General features: G+C 47.2%; 16 non-coding genes across 16 annotated transcripts; 9 read left to right on the forward strand and 7 right to left on the reverse strand.

Moving 5' to 3' along the window:
* Positions 1–1,063: 1,063 nt before the first annotated feature.
* Positions 1,064–1,137, reverse strand: trnam-cau (transfer RNA methionine (anticodon CAU)). The gene has a single exon. It is a non-coding gene; the product is annotated as a tRNA-Met (tRNA).
* Positions 1,138–1,233: 96 nt separating this feature from the next.
* trnal-uag (transfer RNA leucine (anticodon UAG)) lies at positions 1,234–1,316 on the forward strand. The gene has a single exon. It is a non-coding gene; the product is annotated as a tRNA-Leu (tRNA).
* A 1,360-nt stretch (positions 1,317–2,676) lies between these two features.
* On the forward strand, positions 2,677–2,759 carry trnal-cag (transfer RNA leucine (anticodon CAG)). Its single transcript has one exon. It is a non-coding gene; the product is annotated as a tRNA-Leu (tRNA).
* A 1,204-nt stretch (positions 2,760–3,963) lies between these two features.
* On the reverse strand, positions 3,964–4,037 carry trnam-cau (transfer RNA methionine (anticodon CAU)). Its single transcript has one exon. It is a non-coding gene; the product is annotated as a tRNA-Met (tRNA).
* A 96-nt stretch (positions 4,038–4,133) lies between these two features.
* Positions 4,134–4,216, forward strand: trnal-cag (transfer RNA leucine (anticodon CAG)). The gene has a single exon. It is a non-coding gene; the product is annotated as a tRNA-Leu (tRNA).
* A 1,918-nt stretch (positions 4,217–6,134) lies between these two features.
* trnam-cau (transfer RNA methionine (anticodon CAU)) lies at positions 6,135–6,208 on the reverse strand. Its single transcript has one exon. It is a non-coding gene; the product is annotated as a tRNA-Met (tRNA).
* A 96-nt stretch (positions 6,209–6,304) lies between these two features.
* On the forward strand, positions 6,305–6,387 carry trnal-cag (transfer RNA leucine (anticodon CAG)). The gene has a single exon. It is a non-coding gene; the product is annotated as a tRNA-Leu (tRNA).
* Positions 6,388–8,329: 1,942 nt separating this feature from the next.
* On the reverse strand, positions 8,330–8,403 carry trnam-cau (transfer RNA methionine (anticodon CAU)). Its single transcript has one exon. It is a non-coding gene; the product is annotated as a tRNA-Met (tRNA).
* A 96-nt stretch (positions 8,404–8,499) lies between these two features.
* trnal-cag (transfer RNA leucine (anticodon CAG)) lies at positions 8,500–8,582 on the forward strand. Its single transcript has one exon. It is a non-coding gene; the product is annotated as a tRNA-Leu (tRNA).
* A 1,204-nt stretch (positions 8,583–9,786) lies between these two features.
* On the reverse strand, positions 9,787–9,860 carry trnam-cau (transfer RNA methionine (anticodon CAU)). Its single transcript has one exon. It is a non-coding gene; the product is annotated as a tRNA-Met (tRNA).
* A 96-nt stretch (positions 9,861–9,956) lies between these two features.
* On the forward strand, positions 9,957–10,039 carry trnam-cau (transfer RNA methionine (anticodon CAU)). Its single transcript has one exon. It is a non-coding gene; the product is annotated as a tRNA-Met (tRNA).
* A 1,944-nt stretch (positions 10,040–11,983) lies between these two features.
* On the reverse strand, positions 11,984–12,057 carry trnam-cau (transfer RNA methionine (anticodon CAU)). Its single transcript has one exon. It is a non-coding gene; the product is annotated as a tRNA-Met (tRNA).
* Positions 12,058–12,153: 96 nt separating this feature from the next.
* On the forward strand, positions 12,154–12,236 carry trnal-cag (transfer RNA leucine (anticodon CAG)). The gene has a single exon. It is a non-coding gene; the product is annotated as a tRNA-Leu (tRNA).
* Positions 12,237–13,610: 1,374 nt separating this feature from the next.
* On the forward strand, positions 13,611–13,693 carry trnal-cag (transfer RNA leucine (anticodon CAG)). The gene has a single exon. It is a non-coding gene; the product is annotated as a tRNA-Leu (tRNA).
* A 4,753-nt stretch (positions 13,694–18,446) lies between these two features.
* Positions 18,447–18,520, reverse strand: trnam-cau (transfer RNA methionine (anticodon CAU)). The gene has a single exon. It is a non-coding gene; the product is annotated as a tRNA-Met (tRNA).
* Positions 18,521–18,616: 96 nt separating this feature from the next.
* Positions 18,617–18,699, forward strand: trnal-cag (transfer RNA leucine (anticodon CAG)). The gene has a single exon. It is a non-coding gene; the product is annotated as a tRNA-Leu (tRNA).
* Positions 18,700–21,827: the final 3,128 nt, after the last annotated feature.

Raw genomic sequence — 21,827 nt, forward strand, 5'->3', positions numbered from 1 at the left:
TTTCCACAAAACCTCATTTCACCTGCCCTGAAGAGGAGCTGTGGCATTTTGCCCCCAGGAGACACAGGGAAACCCACACGGAAGGGGACAGAGAACCTCACTCTTTCTTTCTTAGCCACGGGTGTCAAACTCAGTCCCTTGCAGAACGCAAGCATAGGTCTGAACCAGCGACTTTAGGTATATTGCTGCAGAGCCAGTGGTTATCTTGTAGGCAAACATCAGTATCTTGAATCTGATGCGAACAGCTATTGGTAGCCAGTGCAAAATTATGAAGAAAGGTGTGACGTGGGCTTTCTTTGGCTCGTTTAAGACCACTCTCGCTGCTGCATCCTGGATCAGTTGCAGAGGCTTGATAGTACGTGCCGGAAGACCCGCCAAGGGAGCATAACAGTAGCCCAGTCTGGTGAAAACAAAGAGCTTGGACAAGGAGTTGTGTGGCCTGCTCTGATCGGAAGGGTCTAATCTTCCGAACTTTGTATAAGGCAAATCTGCAGGACCGGGCCAGTGCAGCAATATGGCCATTGAAACTTCACAAAACCTCAGGAGGATGTGGCCATGTGTTACATGAATATGAGAGGGATGCTATTACTGCCTTCATTCAGTGTTAGCCAGCATGAATGCAGTATTTTCACTTCATTGTGTACAAAAGGATGGCACGGGTCTACACGCAATGTCGCTGGATGAGATTCAGGGAATTTACCTGGAACCTCACAGTTTTCCACAAAACATCATTTTACCTTCCCTGAAGAGGAGCTGTGGCCTTTTGCCCCCAGGAGACACAGGGAAACCCACACGGAAGGGGACAGAGAACCTCACTCTTTCTTTCTAAGCCACGGGTGTCAAACTCAGTCCCTGGAAGGCCGGAGACCTGCAGAGTTTAGATTCAAGCCTGATTGAACACACCTGATCCAACTAATCATGGCCTTCAGGCTCATTTGAAAACTACATGCCTTGTGTGTTTGAGATGGGTTGGAAGAACACTCTACAGGGCTCGGGCCCTAAAGGAATTTAGTTTGATACCACTGGTCTAAGCGCTCTCAGTGATCAGAAAAAAGCACCACTCTGCCCCGTGTGAGGCTCAAACTCACGACCTTCAGATTATGAGACTGACGCGCTGCCTAACTGCGCCAACGAGGCTTGTGGGCTAAAGGTCGCCCAAACAGAGAATAAGTAGCTTCTAGATCCGTGCATTCAGGTATGGCTACAACAGGCCATCCCTAGCCAACCAAGTGTGTCAGGATGGCCGAGTGGTCTAAGGCGCTGCGTTTAGGTCGCAGTCTCCCCTGGAGGCATGGGTTCGAATCCCACTTCTGACAGATTTATCCTTTGGCTGCAGACAGAGACATCAGTCTTCTGCTACGTTGAGCAAGCAGGGTGTTAACTTTGACAAAACACAGCATTTGGCAAATGCTAGTATTCATTGGGCAGAAGTTGAAGACAAGGATGAGTTTTTAGACACTTTTTGAAAATGGTTAAAGCCTCCGCTGATTGAATTGAGATAGGCAAGCCGATCCACCAGCTGGGAACAGTCCAGGAAAAGGTCCTTGAGAGTGATTTTGTGCCACTTTGGGATGGCACCACGAGGCGTCGTTCACTTGCAGAACGCAAGCATAGGTCTGAACCAGCGACTTTAGGTATATTGCTGCAGAGCCAGTGGTTATCTTGTAGGCAAACATCAGTATCTTGAATCTGATGCGAACAGCTACTGGTAGCCAGTGCAAAATTATGAAGAGAGGTGTGACGTGGGCTTTCTTTGGCTCGTTGAAGACCACTCTCGCTGCTGCATCCTGGATCAGTTGCAGAGGCTTGATAGTCCGTGCCGGAAGACCCGCCAAGGGAGCATAACAGTAGCCCAGTCTGGAGAAAACAAAGAGCTTGGACAAGGAGTTGTGTGGCCTGCTCTGATCGGAAGGGTCTAATCTCCCGAACGTTGTATAAGGCAAATCTGCAGGACCGGGCCAGTGCAGCAATATGGCCTTTTAAACTTCACAAAACCTCAGGACGACGTGGCCATGTGTTACATGAATATGAGAGGGATTCTATTACTGCCTTCATGCAGTGTTAGCCAGCATGAATGCAGAATTTTCACTTCATTGTATATGAAAGGATGGCACGGGTCTACACGCAATGTCGCTGGATGAGATTCAGGGAATTTACCAGGAACCTCACAGTTTTCCACAAAACCTCATTTCACCTGCCCTGAAGAGGAGCTGTGGCATTTTGCCCCCAGGAGACACAGGGAAACCCACACGGAAGGGGACAGAGAACCTCACTCTTTCTTTCTTAGCCACGGGTGTCAAACTCAGTCCCTGGAACGACGAGGCGTCGTTCACTTGCAGAACGCAAGCATAGGTCTGAACCAGCGACTTTAGGTATATTGCTGCAGAGCCAGTGGTTATCTTGTAGGCAAACATCAGTATCTTGAATCTGATGCGAACAGCTATTGGTAGCCAGTGCAAAATTATGAAGAGAGGTGTGACGTGGGCTTTCTTTGGCTCATTTAATACCACTCTCGCTGCTTCATCCTGGATCAGTTGCAGAGGCTTGATAGTACGTGCCGGAAGACCCGCCAAACGAGGCTTGAGGGATAAAGGGCGCCCAAACAGAGAATAAGTAGCTTCTAGATCCTTGCATTCAGGTGTGGCTCCAACAGGCCATCCCTAGCCAATCAAGGGTGTCAGGATGGCCGAGCGGTCTAAGGTGCTGCGTTCAGGTCGCAGTCTCCCCTGGAGGCGTGGGTTCGAATCCCACTTCTGACAGATCTATCCTTTGGCTGCAGACAGAGACTTCAGTCTTCTGCTACGTTGAGCCAGCAGGATGTTAACTTTGACAAAACACAGCATTTCGCAAATGCTAGTATTCATTGGGCAGGCGTTGAAGACAAGGATGAGGTTTTAGACACTTTTTGAAAATGGTTAAAGCCTCCGCTGATTGAATTGAGATAGGCAAGCCGATCCACCAGCTGGGAACAGTCCAGGAAAAGGTCCTTGAGAGTGATTTTGTGCCTCTTTGGGATGGCACCACAAGGCGTCGTTCACTTGCAGAACGCAAGCATAGGTCTGAACCAGCGACTTTAGGTATATTGCTGCAGAGCCAGTGGTTATCTTGTAGGCAAACATCAGTATCTTGAATCTGATGCGAACAGCTATTGGTAGCCAGTGCAAAATTATGAAGAGAGGTGTGACGTGGTCTTTCTTTGGCTCGTTTAATACCACTCTCGCTGCTGCATCCTGGATCAGTTGCAGAGGCTTGATAGTACGTGCCGGAAGACCCGCCAAGGGAGCATAACAGTAGCCCAGTCTGGAGAAAACAAAGAGCTTGGACAAGGAGTTGTGTGGCCTGCTCTGATCGGAAGAGTCTAATCTTTAGAACTTTGTATAAGGCAAATCTGCAGGACCGGGCCAGTGCAGCAATATGGCCTTTGAAACTTCACAAAACCTCAGGAGGATGTGGCCATGTGTTACATGAATATGAGAGGGATGCTATTACTGCCTTCATTCAGTGTTAGCCAGCATGAATGCAGTATTTTCACTTCATTGTGTACAAAAGGATGGCACGGGTCTACACGCAATGTCGCTGGATGAGATTCAGGGAATTTACCTGGAACCTCACAGTTTTCCACAAAACATCATTTCACCTTCCCTGAAGAGGAGCTGTGGCCTTTTGCCCCCAGGAGACACAGGGAAACCCACACAGAAGGGGACAGAGAACCTCACTCTTTCTTTTTAAGCCACGGGTGTCAAACTCAGTCCCTGGAAGGCCGGAGACCTGCAGAGTTTAGATTCAAGCCTGATTGAACACACCTGATCCAACTAATCATGGCCTTCAGGCTCATTTGAAAACTACATGCCTTGTGTGTTTGAGAAGGGTTGGAAGAACACTCTACAGGGCTCGGGCCCTAAAGGAATTTAGTTTAATACCCCTGGTCTAAGCGCTCTCAGTGATCAGAAAAAAGCACCACTCTGCCCCGTGTGAGGCTCGAACTCACGACCTTCAGATTATGAGACTGACGCGCTGCCTAACTGCGCCAACGAGGCTTGCAGGCTAAAGGGCGCCCAAACAGAGAATAAGTAGCTTCTAGATCCGTGCATTCAGGTGTGGCTCCAACAGGCCATCCCTAGCCAACCAAGTGTGTCAGGATGGCCGAGCGGTCTAAGGCGCTGCGTTCAGGTCGCAGTCTCCCCTGGAGGCATGGGTTCGAATCCCACTTCTGACAGATCTATCCTTTGGCTGCAGACAGAGACTTCAGTCTTCTGCTACGTTGAGCCAGCAGGGCGTTAACTTTGACAAAACACAGCAATTGGCAAATGCTAGTATTCATTGGGCAGAAGTTGAAGACAAGGATGAGTTTTTAGACACTTTTTGAAAATGGTTAAAGCCTCCGCTGATTGAATTGAGATAGGCAAGCCGATCCACCAGCTGGGAACAGTCCAGGAAAAGGTCCTTGAGAGTGATTTTGTGCCTCTTTGGGATGGCACCACGAGGCGTCGTTCACTTGCAGAACGCAAGCATAGGTCTGAACCAGCGACTTTAGGTATATTGCTGCAGAGCCAGTGGTTATCTTGTAGGCAAACATCAGTATCTTGAATCTGATGCGAACAGCTATTGGTAGCCAGTGCAAAATTATGAAGAGAGGTGTGACGTGGGCTTTCTTTGGCTCGTTGAAGACCACTCTCGCTGCTGCATCCTGGATCAGTTGCAGAGGCTTGATAGTACGTGCCGGAAGACCCGCCAAGGGAGCATAACAGTAGCCCAGTCTGGAGAAAACAAAGAGCTTGGACAAGGAGTTGTGTGGCCTGCTCTGATCGGAAGGGTCTAATCTCCCGAACGTTGTATAAGGCAAATCTGCAGGACCGGGCCAGTGCAGCAATATGGCCTTTGAAACTTCACAAAACCTCAGGACGACGTGGCCATGTGTTACATGAATATGAGAGGGATTCTATTACTGCCTTCATGCAGTGTTAGCCAGCATGAATGCGGAATTTTCACTTCATTGTATATGAAAGGATGGCACGGGTCTACACGCAATGTCGCTGGATGAGATTCAGGGAATTTACCTGGAACCTCACGGTTTCCACAAAACCTCATTTCACCTGCCCTGAAGAGGAGCTGTGGCATTTTGCCCCCAGGAGACACAGGGAAACCCACACGGAAGGGGACAGAGAACCTCACTCTTTCTTTCTTAGCCACGGGTGTCAAACTCAGTCCCTTGCAGAACGCAAGCATAGGTCTGAACCAGCGACTTTAGGTATATTGCTGCAGAGCCAGTGGTTATCTTGTAGGCAAACATCAGTATCTTGAATCTGATGCGAACAGCTATTGGTAGCCAGTGCAAAATTATGAAGAAAGGTGTGACGTGGGCTTTCTTTGGCTCGTTTAAGACCACTCTCGCTGCTGCATCCTGGATCAGTTGCAGAGGCTTGATAGTACGTGCCGGAAGACCCGCCAAGGGAGCATAACAGTAGCCCAGTCTGGTGAAAACAAAGAGCTTGGACAAGGAGTTGTGTGGCCTGCTCTGATCGGAAGGGTCTAATCTTCCGAACTTTGTATAAGGCAAATCTGCAGGACCGGGCCAGTGCAGCAATATGGCCATTGAAACTTCACAAAACCTCAGGAGGATGTGGCCATGTGTTACATGAATATGAGAGGGATGCTATTACTGCCTTCATTCAGTGTTAGCCAGCATGAATGCAGTATTTTCACTTCATTGTGTACAAAAGGATGGCACGGGTCTACACGCAATGTCGCTGGATGAGATTCAGGGAATTTACCTGGAACCTCACAGTTTTCCACAAAACATCATTTTACCTTCCCTGAAGAGGAGCTGTGGCCTTTTGCCCCCAGGAGACACAGGGAAACCCACACGGAAGGGGACAGAGAACCTCACTCTTTCTTTCTAAGCCACGGGTGTCAAACTCAGTCCCTGGAAGGCCGGAGACCTGCAGAGTTTAGATTCAAGCCTGATTGAACACACCTGATCCAACTAATCATGGCCTTCAGGCTCATTTGAAAACTACATGCCTTGTGTGTTTGAGAAGGGTTGGAAGAACACTCTACAGGGCTCGGGCCCTAAAGGAATTTAGTTTGATACCACTGGTCTAAGCGCTCTCAGTGATCAGAAAAAAGCACCACGCTGCCCCGTGTGAGGCTCAAACTCACGACCTTCAGATTATGAGACTGACGCGCTGCCTAACTGCGCCAACGAGGCTTGTGGGCTAAAGGTCGCCCAAACAGAGAATAAGTAGCTTCTAGATCCGTGCATTCAGGTATGGCTACAACAGGCCATCCCTAGCCAACCAAGTGTGTCAGGATGGCCGAGTGGTCTAAGGCGCTGCGTTCAGGTCGCAGTCTCCCCTGGAGGCATGGGTTCGAATCCCACTTCTGACAGATTTATCCTTTGGCTGCAGACAGAGACATCAGTCTTCTGCTACGTTGAGCAAGCAGGGTGTTAACTTTGACAAAACACAGCATTTGGCAAATGCTAGTATTCATTGGGCAGAAGTTGAAGACAAGGATGAGTTTTTAGACACTTTTTGAAAATGGTTAAAGCCTCCGCTGATTGAATTGAGATAGGCAAGCCGATCCACCAGCTGGGAACAGTCCAGGAAAAGGTCCTTGAGAGTGATTTTGTGCCTCTTTGGGATGGCACCACGAGGCGTCGTTCACTTGCAGAACGCAAGCATAGGTCTGAACCAGCGACTTTAGGTATATTGCTGCAGAGCCAGTGGTTATCTTGTAGGCAAACATCAGTATCTTGAATCTGATGCGAACAGCTACTGGTAGCCAGTGCAAAATTATGAAGAGAGGTGTGACGTGGGCTTTCTTTGGCTCGTTGAAGACCACTCTCGCTGCTGCATCCTGGATCAGTTGCAGAGGCTTGATAGTCCGTGCCGGAAGACCCGCCAAGGGAGCATAACAGTAGCCCAGTCTGGAGAAAACAAAGAGCTTGGACAAGGAGTTGTGTGGCCTGCTCTGATCGGAAGGGTCTAATCTCCCGAACGTTGTATAAGGCAAATCTGCAGGACCGGGCCAGTGCAGCAATATGGCCTTTTAAACTTCACAAAACCTCAGGACGACGTGGCCATGTGTTACATGAATATGAGAGGGATTCTATTACTGCCTTCATGCAGTGTTAGCCAGCATGAATGCAGAATTTTCACTTCATTGTATATGAAAGGATGGCACGGGTCTACACGCAATGTCGCTGGATGAGATTCAGGGAATTTACCAGGAACCTCACAGTTTTCCACAAAACCTCATTTCACCTGCCCTGAAGAGGAGCTGTGGCATTTTGCCCCCAGGAGACACAGGGAAACCCACACGGAAGGGGACAGAGAACCTCACTCTTTCTTTCTTAGCCACGGGTGTCAAACTCAGTCCCTGGAACGACGAGGCGTCGTTCACTTGCAGAACGCAAGCATAGGTCTGAACCAGCGACTTTAGGTATATTGCTGCAGAGCCAGTGGTTATCTTGTAGGCAAACATCAGTATCTTGAATCTGATGCGAACAGCTATTGGTAGCCAGTGCAAAATTATGAAGAGAGGTGTGACGTGGGCTTTCTTTGGCTCATTTAATACCACTCTCGCTGCTTCATCCTGGATCAGTTGCAGAGGCTTGATAGTACGTGCCGGAAGACCCGCCAAGGGAGCATAACAGTAGCCCAGTCTGGAGAAAACAAAGAGCTTGGACAAGGAGTAGTGTGGCTGCTCTGATCGGAAGGGTCTAATCTTCCGAACTTTGTATAAGGCAAATCTGCAGGACCGGGCCAGTGCAGCAATATGGCCTTTGAAACTTCACAAAACCTCAGGAGGATGTGGCCATGTGTTACATGAATATGAGAGGGATGCTATTACTGCCTTCATTCAGTGTTAGTCAGCATGAATGCAGAATTTTCACTTCATTGTATATAAAAGGATGGCACGGGTCTACACGCAATGTCGCTGGATGAGATTCAGGGAATTTACCTGGAACCTCACAGTTTTCCACAAAACATCATTTCACCTGCCCTGAAGAGGAGCTGTGGCCTTTTGCCCCCAGGAGACACAGGGAAACCCACACGGAAGCGGACAGAGAACCTCACTCTTTCTTTCTAATCCACGGGTGTCAAACTCAGTCCCTGGAAGGCCGGAGACCTGCAGAGTTTAGATTCAAGCCTGATTGAACACACCTGATCCAACTAATCATGGCCTTCAGGCTCATTTGAAAACTACATGCCTTGTGTGTTTGAGAAGGGTTGGAACAACACTCTACAGGGCTCGGGCCCTAAAGGAATTTAGTTTGATACCCCTGGTCTAAGCGCTTTCAGTGATCAGAAAAAAAGCACCACTCTGCACCGTGTGAGGCTCGAACTCACGACCTTCAGATTATGAGACTGACGCGCTGCCTAACTGCGCCAACGAGGCTTGAGGGATAAAGGGCGCCCAAACAGAGAATAAGTAGCTTCTAGATCCTTGCATTCAGGTGTGGCTCCAACAGGCCATCCCTATCCAATCAAGGGTGTCAGGATGGCCGAGCGGTCTAAGGTGCTGCGTTCAGGTCGCAGTCTCCCCTGGAGGCGTGGGTTCGAATCCCACTTCTGACAGATCTATCCTTTGGCTGCAGACAGAGACTTCAGTCTTCTGCTACGTTGAGCCAGCAGGATGTTAACTTTGACAAAACACAGCATTTCGCAAATGCTAGTATTCATTGGGCAGGCGTTGAAGACAAGGATGAGGTTTTAGACACTTTTTGAAAATGGTTAAAGCCTCCGCTGATTGAATTGAGATAGGCAAGCCGATCCACCAGCTGGGAACAGTCCAGGAAAAGGTCCTTGAGAGTGATTTTGTGCCTCTTTGGGATGGCACCACAAGGCGTCGTTCACTTGCAGAACCCAAGCATAGGTCTGAACCAGCGACTTTAGGTATATTGCTGCAGAGCCAGTGGTTATCTTGTAGGCAAACATCAGTATCTTGAATCTGATGCGAACAGCTATTGGTAGCCAGTGCAAAATTATGAAGAGAGGTGTGACGTGGTCTTTCTTTGGCTCGTTTAATACCACTCTCGCTGCTGCATCCTGGATCAGTTGCAGAGGCTTGATAGTACGTGCCGGAAGACCCGCCAAGGGAGCATAACAGTAGCCCAGTCTGGAGAAAACAAAGAGCTTGGACAAGGAGTTGTGTGGCCTGCTCTGATCGGAAGAGTCTAATCTTTAGAACTTTGTATAAGGCAAATCTGCAGGACCGGGCCAGTGCAGCAATATGGCCTTTGAAACTTCACAAAACCTCAGGAGGATGTGGCCATGTGTTACATGAATATGAGAGGGATGCTATTACTGCCTTTATTCAGTGTTAGCCAGCATGAATGCAGTATTTTCACTTCATTGTGTACAAAAGGATGGCACGGGTCTACACGCAATGTCGCTGGATGAGATTCAGGGAATTTACCTGGAACCTCACAGTTTTCCACAAAACATCATTTCACCTTCCCTGAAGAGGAGCTGTGGCCTTTTGCCCCCAGGAGACACAGGGAAACCCACACAGAAGGGGACAGAGAACCTCACTCTTTCTTTTTAAGCCACGGGTGTCAAACTCAGTCCCTGGAAGGCCGGAGACCTGCAGAGTTTAGATTCAAGCCTGATTGAACACACCTGATCCAACTAATCATGGCCTTCAGGCTCATTTGAAAACTACATGCCTTGTGTGTTTGAGAAGGGTTGGAAGAACACTCTACAGGGCTCGGGCCCTAAAGGAATTTAGTTTAATACCCCTGGTCTAAGCGCTCTCAGTGATCAGAAAAAAGCACCACTCTGCCCCGTGTGAGGCTCGAACTCACGACCTTCAGATTATGAGACTGACGCGCTGCCTAACTGCGCCAACGAGGCTTGTGGGTTAAAGGGCGCCCAAACAGAGAATAAGTAGCTTCTAGGTCCTTGCATTGAGGTGTGGCTCCAACAGGCCATCCCTAGCCAAACAAGAGTGTCAGGATGGCCGAGCGGTCTAAGGCGCTGCGTTCATGTTGCAGTCTCCCCTGGAGGCGTGGGTTCGAAGCCCACTTCTGACAGATCTATCCTTTGGCTGCAGACAGAGACTTCAGTCTTCTGCTACGTTGAGCCAGCAGGGCGTTAACTTTGACAAAACACAGCATTTGGCAAATGCTAGTATTCATTGGGCAGGCGTTGAAGACAAGGATGAGTTTTTAGACACTTTTTGAAAATGGTTAAAGCCTCCGCTGCTCGAATTTAGATAGGCAAGCCGATCCACCAGCTGGGAACAGTCCAGGAAAAGGTCCTTGAGAGTGATTTTGTGCCTCTGTGGGAAGGCACCACAAGGCGTCGTTCACTTGCAGAACGCAAGCATAGGTCTGAACCAGCGACTTTACGTATATTGCTGCAGAGCCAGTGGTTATCTTGTAGGCAAACATCAGTATCTTAAATCTGATGCGAACAGCTATTGGTAGCCAGTGCAAAATTATGAAGAGAGGTGTGACCTGGGCCTTCTTTGGCTCGTTGAAGACCACTCTCGCTGCTGCATCCTGGATCAGTTACAGAGGCTTGATAGTATGTGCCGGAAGACCCGCCAAGGGAGCATAACAGTAGCCCAGTCTGGAGAAAACAAAGAGCTTGGACAAGGAGTTGAATGGCCTGCTCTGATCGGAAGGGTCTAATCTTCCGAACGTTGTATAAGGCAAATCTGCAGGACCGGGCCAGTGCAGCAATATGGCCTTTGAAACTTCACAAAACCTCAGGAGGATGTGGCCATGTGTTACATGAATATGAAAGGGATGCTATTACTGCCTTCATTCAGGTTTTAGCCAGCATGAATGCAGAATTTTCACTTCATTGTATATAAAAGGATGGCACGGGTCTACACGCAATGTCGCTGGATGAGATTCAGGGAATTTACCTGGAACCTCACAGTTTTGCACAAAACATCATTTCACCTGCCCTGAAGAGGAGCTGTGGCCTTTTGCCCCCAGGAGACACAGGGAAACCCACACAGAAGGGGACAGAGAACCTCACTCTTTCTTTCTAAGCCACGGGTGTCAAACTCAGTCCCTGGAATGACGTGGCGTCGTTCACTTGCAGAACGCAAGCATAGGTCTGAACCAGCGGCTTTAGGTATATTGCTGCAGAGCCAGTGGTTATCTTGTAGGCAAACATCAGTATCTTGAATCTGATGCGAACAGCTATTGGTAGCCAGTGCAAAATTATGAAGAGAGGTGTGACGTGGGCTTTCTTTGGCTCGTTGACGACCACTCTCGCTGCTGCATCCTGGATCAGTTACAGAGGCTTGATAGTATGTGCCGGAAGACGCGCCAAGGGAGCATAACAGTAGCCCAGTCTGGAGAAAACAAAGAGCTTGGACAAGGAGTTGTATGGCCTGCTCTGATCGGAAGGGTCTAATCTTCCGAACGTTGTATAAGGCAAATCTGCAGGACCGGGCCAGTGCAGCAATATGGCCTTTGAAACTTCACAAAACCTCAGGAGGATGTGGCCATGTGTTACATGAACATGAAAGGGATGCTATTACTGCCTTCATTCAGGTGTTGGCCAGCATGAATGCAGAATTTTCACTTCATTGTATATAAAAGGATGGCACGGGTCTACACGCAATGTCGCTGGATGAGATTCAGGGAATTTACCTGGAACCTCACAGTTTTCCACAAAACATCATTTCACCTGCCCTGAAGAGGAGCTGTGGCCTTTTGCCCCCAGGAGACACAGGGAAACCCACACAGAAGGGGACAGAGAACCTCACTCTTTCTTTCTAAGCCACGGGTGTCAAACTCAGTCCCTGGAAGGCCGGAGAGCTGCAGAGTTTAGATTCAAGCCTGATTGAACACACATGATCCCACTAATCATGGCCTTCAGGCTCATTTGAAAACTACATGCCTTGTGTGTTTGAGAAGGGTTGGAACAACACTCTACAGGGTTCGGGCCCTAAAGGAATTTAGTTTGATACCCCTGGTCTAAGCGCTCTCAGTGATCAGAAAAAAGCACCACTCTGCCCCGTGTGAGGCTCGAACTCACGACCTTCAGATTATGAGACTGACGCGCTGCCTAACTGCGCCAACGAGGCTTGTGGGTTAAAGGGCACCCAAACAGAGAATAAGTAGCTTCTAGGTCCTTGCATTCAGGTGCGGCTCCATCAGGCCATCCCTAGCCAAGCAAGAGTGTCAGGATGGCCGAGTGGTCTAAGGCGCTGCGTTCAGGTCGCATTCTCCCCTGGAGGCGTGGGTTCGAATCCCACTTCTGACAGATCTATCCTTTGGCTGCAGACAGAGACTTCTGTCTTCTGCTACGTTGATCCAGCAGAGCGTTAACTTTGACAAAACACAGCATTTGGCAAATGCTAGTATTCATTGGGCAGGCGTTGAAGACAAGGATGAGTTTTTAGACACTTTTTAAAATGGTTAAAGCCTCCACTGCTTGAATTGAGATAGGCAAGCCGATCCACCAGCTGGGAACAGTCCAGGAAAAGGTCCTTGAGAGGGATTTTGTGCCTCTTTGGGATGGCACCATGTGGCGTCGTTCACTTGCAGAACGCAAGCATAGGTCTGAACCAGCGGCTTTAGGTATATTGCTGCAGAGCCAGTGGTTATCTTGTAGGCAAACATCAGTATCTTGAATCTGATGCGAACAGCTATTGGTAGCTAGTGCAAAATTATGAAGAGAGGTGTGACGTGGGCATTCTTTGGCTCGTTGAAGACCACTCTCGCTGCTGCATCCTGGATCAGTTGCAGAGGCTTGATAGTACGTGCCGGAAGACCCGCCAAGGGAGCATAACAGTAACCCAGTCTGGAGAATACAAAGAGCTTGGACAAGGAGTTGTGTGGCCTGCTATGATCGGAAGGGTCTAATCTTTCGAACGTTGTATAAGGCAAATCTGCAGGACCGGGCCAGTGCAGCAATATGGCCTTTGAAACTTCACAAAACCTCAGGAGGATGTGGCCATGTGTTACATGAACATGAAAGGGATGCTATTACTGCCTTCATTCAGGTGTTGGCCAGCATGAATGCAGAATTTTCACTTCATTGTATATAAAAGGATGGCACGGGTCTACACGCAATGTCGCTGGATGAGATTCAGGGAATTTACCTGGAACCTCACAGTTTTCCACAAAACATCATTTCACCTGCCCTGAAGAGGAGCTGTGGCCTTTTGCCCCCAGGAGACACAGGGAAACCCACACAGAAGGGGACAGAGAACCTCACTCTTTCTTTCTAAGCCACGGGTGTCAAACTAAGTCCCTGGAAGGCCGGAGAGCTGCAGAGTTTAGATTCAAGCCTGATTGAACACACATGATCCCACTAATCATGGCCTTCAGGCTCATTTGAAAACTACATGCCTTGTGTGTTTGAGAAGGGTTGGAACAACACTCTACAGGGTTCGGGCCCTAAAGGAATTTAGTTTGATACCCCTGGTCTAAGCGCTCTCAGTGATCAGAAAAAAGCACCACTCTGCCCAAAGTGAGGCTCGAACTCACGACCTTCAGATTATGAGACTGACGCACTGCCTAACTGCACCAACGAGGCTTGTGGGCTCAAGGGCGCCCAAACAGAGAATAAGTAGCTTCTAGGTCCCTGCATTCAGGTGTGGCTCCAACAGGCCATCCCCAGCCAAGCAAGAGTGTCAGGATGGCCGAGTGGTCTAAGGCGCTGCGTTCAGGTCGCAGTCTCCCCTGGAGGCGTGGGTTCGAATCCCACTTCTGACAGATATATCCTTTGGCTGCAGACAGAGACTTCTGTCTTCTGCTACGTTGATCCAGCAGGGCGTTAACTTTGACAAAACACAGCATTTGGCAAATGCTAGTATTCATTGGGCAGGCGTTGAAGACAAGGATGAGTTTTTAGACATTTTTTGAAAATGGTTAAAGCCTCCGCTGCTTGAATTGAGATAGGCAAGCCGATCCACCAGCTGGGAACAGTCCAGGAAAAGGTCCTTGAGAGTGATTTTGTGCCTCTTTGGGATGGCACCATGAGGCGTCGTTCACTTGCAGAACGCAAGCATAGGTCTGAACCAGCGACTTTAGGTATATTGCTGCAGAGCCAGTGGTTATCTTCTAGGCAAACATCAGTATCTTGAATCTGATGCGAACAGCTATTGGTAGCCAGTGCAAAATTATGAAGAGAGGTGTGACTCGCGCATTCTTTGGCTCGTTGAAGACCACTCTCGCTGCTGCATCCTGGATCAGTTGCAGAGGCTTGATAGTACGTGCCAGAAGACCCGCCAAGGGAGCATAACAGTAGCCAAGTCTGGAGAAAACAAAGAGCTTGGACAAGGAGTTGTGTGACCTGCTCTGATCAGAAGGGTCTAATCTTCCGAACGTTGTATAAGGCAAATCTGCAGGACCGGGCCAGTCAGTGTCAATGACAATGTCACCTATATTTATATAGCGCTTTAAACAAAATACATTGTCAAAGCAACTTAACAACATTCATTAGGAAAACAGTGTCAATAATGCAAAAATGATAGTTAAAGGCAGTTCATCATTGGATTCAGTTATGTCATCTCTGTTCAGTTAAATAGTGTCTGTGCATTTATTTGCAATCAATTTGATTTGATTGATTTGATATCACTGTAGATGAAGTGTCCCCAACTAAGCAAGCCAGAGGCGACAGCGGCAAGGAACCGAAACTCCATCCGTGACAGAATGGAGAAAAAAAACCTTGGGAGAAACCAGGCTCAGTTGGGGGGCCAGTTCTCCTCTGACCAGACGAAACCTGTAGTTCAATTCCAGGCTGCAGCAAAGTCAGATTGTGCAGAAGAATCATCTGTTTCCTGTGGTCTTGTCCTGGTGCTCCTCTGAGACAAGGTCTTTACAGGGGATCTGTATCTGGGGCTCTAGTTGTACTGGTCTCCGCTGTCTTTCAGGGATGTAGAGGTCCTTTCTAGGTGCTGATCCACCATCTGGTCTGGATACGTACTGGATCCGGGTGACTGCAGTGACCCTCTGATCTGGACACAGACTGGATCTGGTGGCCACGGTGACCTCGGAACAAGAGAGAAACAGACAAATATTAGCGTAGATGCCATTCTTCTAATGATGTAGCAAGTACATAGGTTGTTATGGGAAGTGTTTTCGGTTCCGGTTTACCTAATTAATGCAGCCTAAAAATCCTTTAACGGATTTGGAAAATAAAAGCATATTAGTATGTTATGTGTAAACCAGGTTAAAGAGATGGGTCTTTAATCTAGATTTAAACTGCAAGAGTGTGTCTGCCTCCCGAACAATGTTAGGTAGGTTATTCCAGAGTTTGGGCGCCAAATAGGAAAAGGATCTGCCGCCTGCAGTTGATTTTGATATTCTAGGTATTATCAAATTGCCTGAGTTTTGAGAACGTAGCGGACGTAGAGGATTATAATGTAAAAGGAGCTCATTCAAATACTGAGGTGCTAAACCATTCAGGGCTTTATAAGTAATAAGCAATATTTTAAAATCTATGCGATGCTTGATAGGGAGCCAGTGCAGTGTTGACAGGACCGGGCTAATATGGTCATACTTCCTGGTTCTAGTAAGAACTCTTGCTGCTGCATTTTGGACTAGCTGTAGTTTGTTTACTAAGCGTGCAGAACAACCACCCAATAAAGCATTACAATAATCTAACCTTGAGGTCATAAATGCATGGATTAACATTTCTGCATTTGACATTGAGAGCATAGGCCGTAATTTAGATATATTTTTGAGATGGAAAAATGCAGTTTTACAAATGCTAGAAACGTGGCTTTCTAAGGAAAGATTGCGATCAAGTAGCACACCTAAGTTCCTAACTGATGACGAAGAATTGACAGAGCAACCATCAAGTCTTAGACAGTGTTCTAGGTTATTACAAGCAGAGTTTTTAGGTCCTATAATTAACACCTCTGTTTTTTCAGAATTTAGCAGTAAGAAATTATTCGTCATCCAGTTTTTTATATCGACTATGCAATCCATTAGTTTTTCAAATTGGTGTGTTTCACCGGGCTGCGAAGAAATATAGAGCTGAGTATCATCAGCATAACAGTGAAAGCTAACACCATGTTTCCTGATGATATCTCCCAAGGGTAACATATAAAGCGTGAAGAGTAGCGGCCCTAGTACTGAGCCTTGAGGTACTCCATACTGCACTTGTGATCGATAGGATACATCTTCATTCACTGCTACGAACTGATGGCGGTCATATAAGTATGATTTAAACCATACTAATGCACTTCCACTGATGCCAACAAAGTATTCAAGTCTATGCAAAAGAATGTTGTGGTCAATTGTGTCAAACGCAGCACTAAGATCCAATAAAACTAATAGAGAGATACACCCATGATCAGATGATAAGAGCAGATCATTTGTAACTCTAAGTAGAGCAGTCTCAGTACTATGATACGGTCTAAATCCTGACTGGAAATCCTCACATATACCATTTTTCTCTAAGAAGGAATATAATTGTGTGGATACCACCTTTTCTAGTATCTTGGACAGAAAAGGGAGATTCGAGATTGGTCTATAATTAACTAGTTCTTTGGGGTCAAGTTGTGGTTTTTTGATGAGAGGCTTAATAACAGCCAGTTTAAAGGTTTTGGGGACATGTCCTAATGACAATGAGGAATTAATAATAGTCAGAAGAGGATCTATGACTTCTGGAAGCACCTCTTTCAGGAGCTTAGATGGTATAGGGTCTAACATACATGTTGTTGGTTTAGATGATTTAACAAGTTTATACAATTCTTCCTCTCCTATGGTAGAGAATGAGTGGAACTGTTCCTCAGGGGGTCTATAGTGCACTGTCTGATGTGATACTGTAGCTGACGGCTGAATGGTTGCAATTTTATCTCTAATAGTATCGATTTTAGAAGTAAAGTAGTTCATAAAGTCATTACTGCTGTGGTGTTGGGAAATGTCAACACTTGTTGAGGCTTTATTTTTCGTTAATTTAGCCACTGTATTGAATAAATACCTGGGGTTATGTTTGTTTTCTTCTAAAAGAGAAGAAAAGTAATCGGATCTAGCAGTTTTTAATGCTTTTCTGTAGGATATGTTACTTTCCCGCCAAGCAATACGAAATACCTCTAGTTTTGTTTTCCTCCAGCTGCGCTCCATTTTTCGGGCTGCTCTCTTTAGGGTGCGAGTATGCTCATTATACCATGGTGTCAAACTGTTTTCCTTAACCTTCCTTAAGCGTAAAGGAGCAACTTTATTTAAAGTGCTAGAAAAGAGAGAGTCCATAGTTTTTCTTACATCATCAAGTTGTTCTGAGGTTTTGGATATGCTAAGGAATTTGGATACATCAGGAAGATAACTTAAAAAGCAGTCTTTTGTGTTAGAAGTGATGGTTCTTCCATACTTGTAACAAGAAATAGAATTTACAATTTTGGCTATATGAATTTTGCAAAGAACTAAATAATGATCTGAGATATCATCACTTGGCTGAATAATTTCAACACCATCAACATCAATTCCATGTGACAGTATTAAATCTAGAGTATGATTTCGACAATGAGTAGGTCCTGAAACGTGTTGTCTAACACCAATAGAGTTCAGAATGTCTATAAATGCTGATCCCAATGCATCGTTTTCATTATCAACATGGATATTAAAATCACCAACTATTAAAACTTTATCTGCAGCCAGAACTAACTCGGATGTAAAATCACCAAACTCTTTAATAAAGTCTGTATGGTGCCCTGGTGGCCTGTATACAGTAGCCAGTACAAACATAACAGGGGATTTATCATTAACATTTGTTTCTTTGGATAATGTTATATGAAGTACCATTACTTCAAACGAGTTATACTTGTAGCCTGCCCTCTGAGATATCCTGAAAACGTTGTTATAAATTGAAGCAACACCTCCACCTTTGCCTTTTAGACGTGGTTCATGTTTATAACAGTAATCTTGGGGGGTGGACTCATTTAAAATAATGTAATCCAGCCAGTGCAGCAATATGGCCTTTGAAACTTCACAAAACCTCAGGAGGATGTGGCCATGTGTTACATGAATATGAGAGGGATGCTATTACTGCCTTCATTCAGTGTTAGCCAGCATGAATGGAGAATTTTCACTTCATTGTATATAAAAGGATGTCACGGGTCTACACGCAATGTCGCTGGATGAGATTCAGGGAATTTACCTGGAACCTCACAGTTTTCCACAAAACATCATTTCACCTGCCCTGAAGAGGAGCTGTGGCATTTTGCCCCCAGGAGACACAGGGAAACCCACACGGAAGGGGACAGAGAACCTCACTCTTTCTTTCTAAGCCACGGGTGTCAAACTCTAACCCTGGAAGGCCGGAGACCTGCAGAGTTTAGATTCAAGCCTGATTGAACACACCTGATCCCACTAATCATGGCCTTCAGGCTAATTTGAAAACTACATGCCTTGTGTGTTTGAGAAGGGTTGGAACAACACTCTACAGGGCTCGGGCCCTAAAGGAATTTTGTTTGATACCCCTGGTCTAAGCGCTCTCAGTGATTAGAAAAAAGCACCACTCTGCCACGTGTGAGGCTCGAACTCACGACCTTCAGATTATGAGACTGACGCGCTTCCTAACTGCGCCAACGAGGCTTGTGGGTTAAAGGGCGCCCAAACAGAGAAAAAGTAGCTTCTAGGTCCTTGCATTCAGGTGTGGCTCCAACAGGCCATCCCCAGCCAAGCAAGGGTGTAAGGATGGCCGAGCGGTCTAAGGCGCTGCGTTCAGGTCGCAGTCTCCCCTGGAGGCGTGGGTTCGAATCCCACTTCTGACAGATCTATCCTTTGGCTGCAGACAGAGACTTCAGTCTTCTGCTATGTTGAGCCAGCAGGGCGATAACTTTGATAAAACACAGCATTTGGCAAATGCTAGTATTCATTGGGCAGGCGTTGAAGACAAGGATGAGTTTTTAGACACTCTTTGAAAATGGTTAAAGCCTCCGCTGCTCGAATTTAGATAGGCAAGCCGATCCACCAGCTGGGAACAGTCCAGGAAAAGGTCCTTGAGAGTGATTTTGTGCCTCTTTGGGATGGCACCACGAGGCGTCGTTCACTTGCAGAACGCAAGCATAGGTCTGAACCAGCGACTTTAGGTATATTGCGGCAGAGCCAGTGGTTATCTTGTAGGCAAACATCAGTATCTTGAATCTGATGCGAACAGCTATTGGTAGCCAGTGCAAAATTATGAAGAGAGGTGTGACGTGGGCTTTCTTTGGCTCGTTGAAGACCACTCTCGCTGCTGCATCCTGGATCAGTTACAGAGGCTTGATAGTATGTGCCGGAAGACCCGCCAAGGGAGCATAACAGTAGCCCAGTCTGGAGAAAACAAAGAGCTTGGACAAGGAGTTGTATGGCCTGCTCTGATCGGAAGGGTCTAATCTTCCGAACGTTGTATAAGGCAAATCTGCAGGACCGGGCAAGTGCAGCAATATGGCCTTTGAAATTTCACAAAACCTCAGGAGGATGTGGCCATGTGTTACATGAATATGAAAGGGATGCTATTACTGCCTTTATTCAGGTTTTAGCCAGCATGAATGCAGAATTTTCACTTCATTGTATATAAAAGGATGGCACGGGTCTACACGCAATGTCGCTGGATGAGATTCTGGGAATTTACCTGGAACCTCACAGTTTTCCACAAAACATAATTTCACCTGCCCTGAAGAGGAGCTGTGGCCTTTTGCCCCCAGGAGACACAGGGAAACCCACACGGAAGGGGACAGAGAACCTCACTCTTTCTTTCTAAGCCACGGGTGTCAAACTCTAACCCTGGAAGGCCGGAGACCTGCAGAGTTTAGATTCAAGCCTGATTGAACACACCTGATCCCACTAATCATGGCCTTCAGGCTCATTTGAAAACTACATGCCTTGTGTGTTTGAGAAGGGTTGGAACAACACTCTACAGGGCTCGGGCCCTAAAGGAATTTAGTTTGATACCCCTGGTCTAAGCGCTCTCAGTGATTAGAAAATGCACCACTCTGCCACGTGTGAGGCTCGAACTCACGACCTTCAGATTATGAGACTGACGCGCTTCCTAACTTGGCCAACGAGGCTTGTGGGCTAAAGGGCGCCCAAACAGAGAAAAAGTAGCTTCTAGGTCTGTGCATTCAGGTGTGGCTCCAACAGGCCATCCCTTGCCAAGCAAGGGTGGCAGGATGGCCGGGCGGTCTAAGGCGCTGCGTTCAGGTCGCAGTCTCCCCTGGAGGCGTGGGTCCGAATCCCACTTCTGACAGGTCTATCCTTTGGCTGCAGACAGAGACTTCAGTCTTCTGCTACGTTGAGCCAGCAGGGCGTTAACTTTGACAAAACACAGCATTTGGCAAATGCTAGTATTCATTGGGCAGGCGTTGAAGACAAGGATGAGTTTTTAGACACTTTTTGAAAATGGTTAAAGCCTCCGCTGCTCGAATTGAGATAGGCAAGCCGATCCACCAGCTGGGAACAGTCCAGGAAAAGGTCCTTGAGAGTGATTTTGTGCCTCTTTGGGATGGCACCATGAGGCGTCGTTCACTTGCAGAACGCAAGCATAGGTCTGAACCAGCGACTTTAGGTATATTGCTGCAGAGCCAGTGGTTATCTTGTAATCAAACATCAGTATCTTGAATCTGATGCGAACAGCTATTGGTAGCCAGTGCAAAATTATGAAGAGAGGTGTGACGTGGGCTTTCTTTGGCTCGTTGAAGACCACTCTCGCTGCTGCATCCTGGATCAGTTACAGAGGCTTGATAGTATGTGCCGGAAGACCCGCCAAGGGAGCATAACCGTAGCCCAGTCTGGAGAAAACAAAGAGCTTGGACAAGGAGTTGTATGGCCTGCTCTGATCGGAAGGGTCTAATCTTCCGAACGTTGTATAAGGCAAATCTGCAGGACCGGGCCAGTGCAGCAATATGGCCTTTGAAACTTCACAAAACCTCAGGAGGATGTGGCCATGTGTTACATGAATATGAAAGGGATGCTATTACTGCCTTTTTTCAGTGTTAGCCAGCATGAATGGAGAATTTTCACTTCATTGTATATAAAAGGATGTCATGGGTCTACACGCAATGTCGCTGGATGAGATTCAGGGAATTTACCTGGAATCTCACAGTTTTCCACAAAACATCATTTCACCTGCCCTGAAGAGGAGCTGTGGCATTTTGCCCCCAGGAGACACAGGGAAACCCACACGGAAGGGGACAGAGAACCTCACTCTTTCTTTCTTAGCCACGGGTGTCAAACTCAGTCCCTAGAACGACGAGGCGTTGTTCACTTGCAGAACGCAAGCATAGGTCTGAACCAGCGACTTTAGGTATATTGCTGCAGAGCCAGTGGTTATCTTGTAGGCAAACATCAGTATCTTGAATCTGATGCGACAAAGCTATTGGTATCCAGTGCAAAATTATGAAGAGAGGTGTGACGTGGGCTTTCTTTGGCTCGTTGAAGACCACTCTCGCTGCTGCATCCTGGATCAGTTGCAGAGGCTTGATAGTACGTGCCGGAAGACCCGCCAAGGGAGCATAACAGTAGCCCAGTCTGGAGAAAACAAAGAGCTTGGACAAGGAGTTGTGTGGCCTGCTCTGATCGGAAGGGTCTAATCTTCCGAACGTTGTATAAGGCAAAATTGCAGGACCGGGCCAGTGCAGCAATATGGCCTTTGAAACTTCACAAAACCTCAGGAGGATGTGGCCATGTGTTACATGAATATGAGAGGGATGCTATTACTGCCTTCATTCAGTGTTAGCCAGCATGAATACAGAATTTCCACTTCATTGTATATAAAAGGATGGCACGGGTCTACACGCAATGTCGCTGGATGAGATTCAGGGAATTTACCTGGAACCTCACAGTTTTCCACAAAACATCATTTCACCTGCCCTGAAGAGGAGCTGTGGCCTTTTGCCCCCAGGAGACACGGGGAAACCCA

This window comes from Carassius carassius, chromosome 22, assembly GCF_963082965.1.
Source record: "Carassius carassius chromosome 22, fCarCar2.1, whole genome shotgun sequence".
NCBI lineage: Eukaryota > Metazoa > Chordata > Actinopteri > Cypriniformes > Cyprinidae > Carassius > Carassius carassius.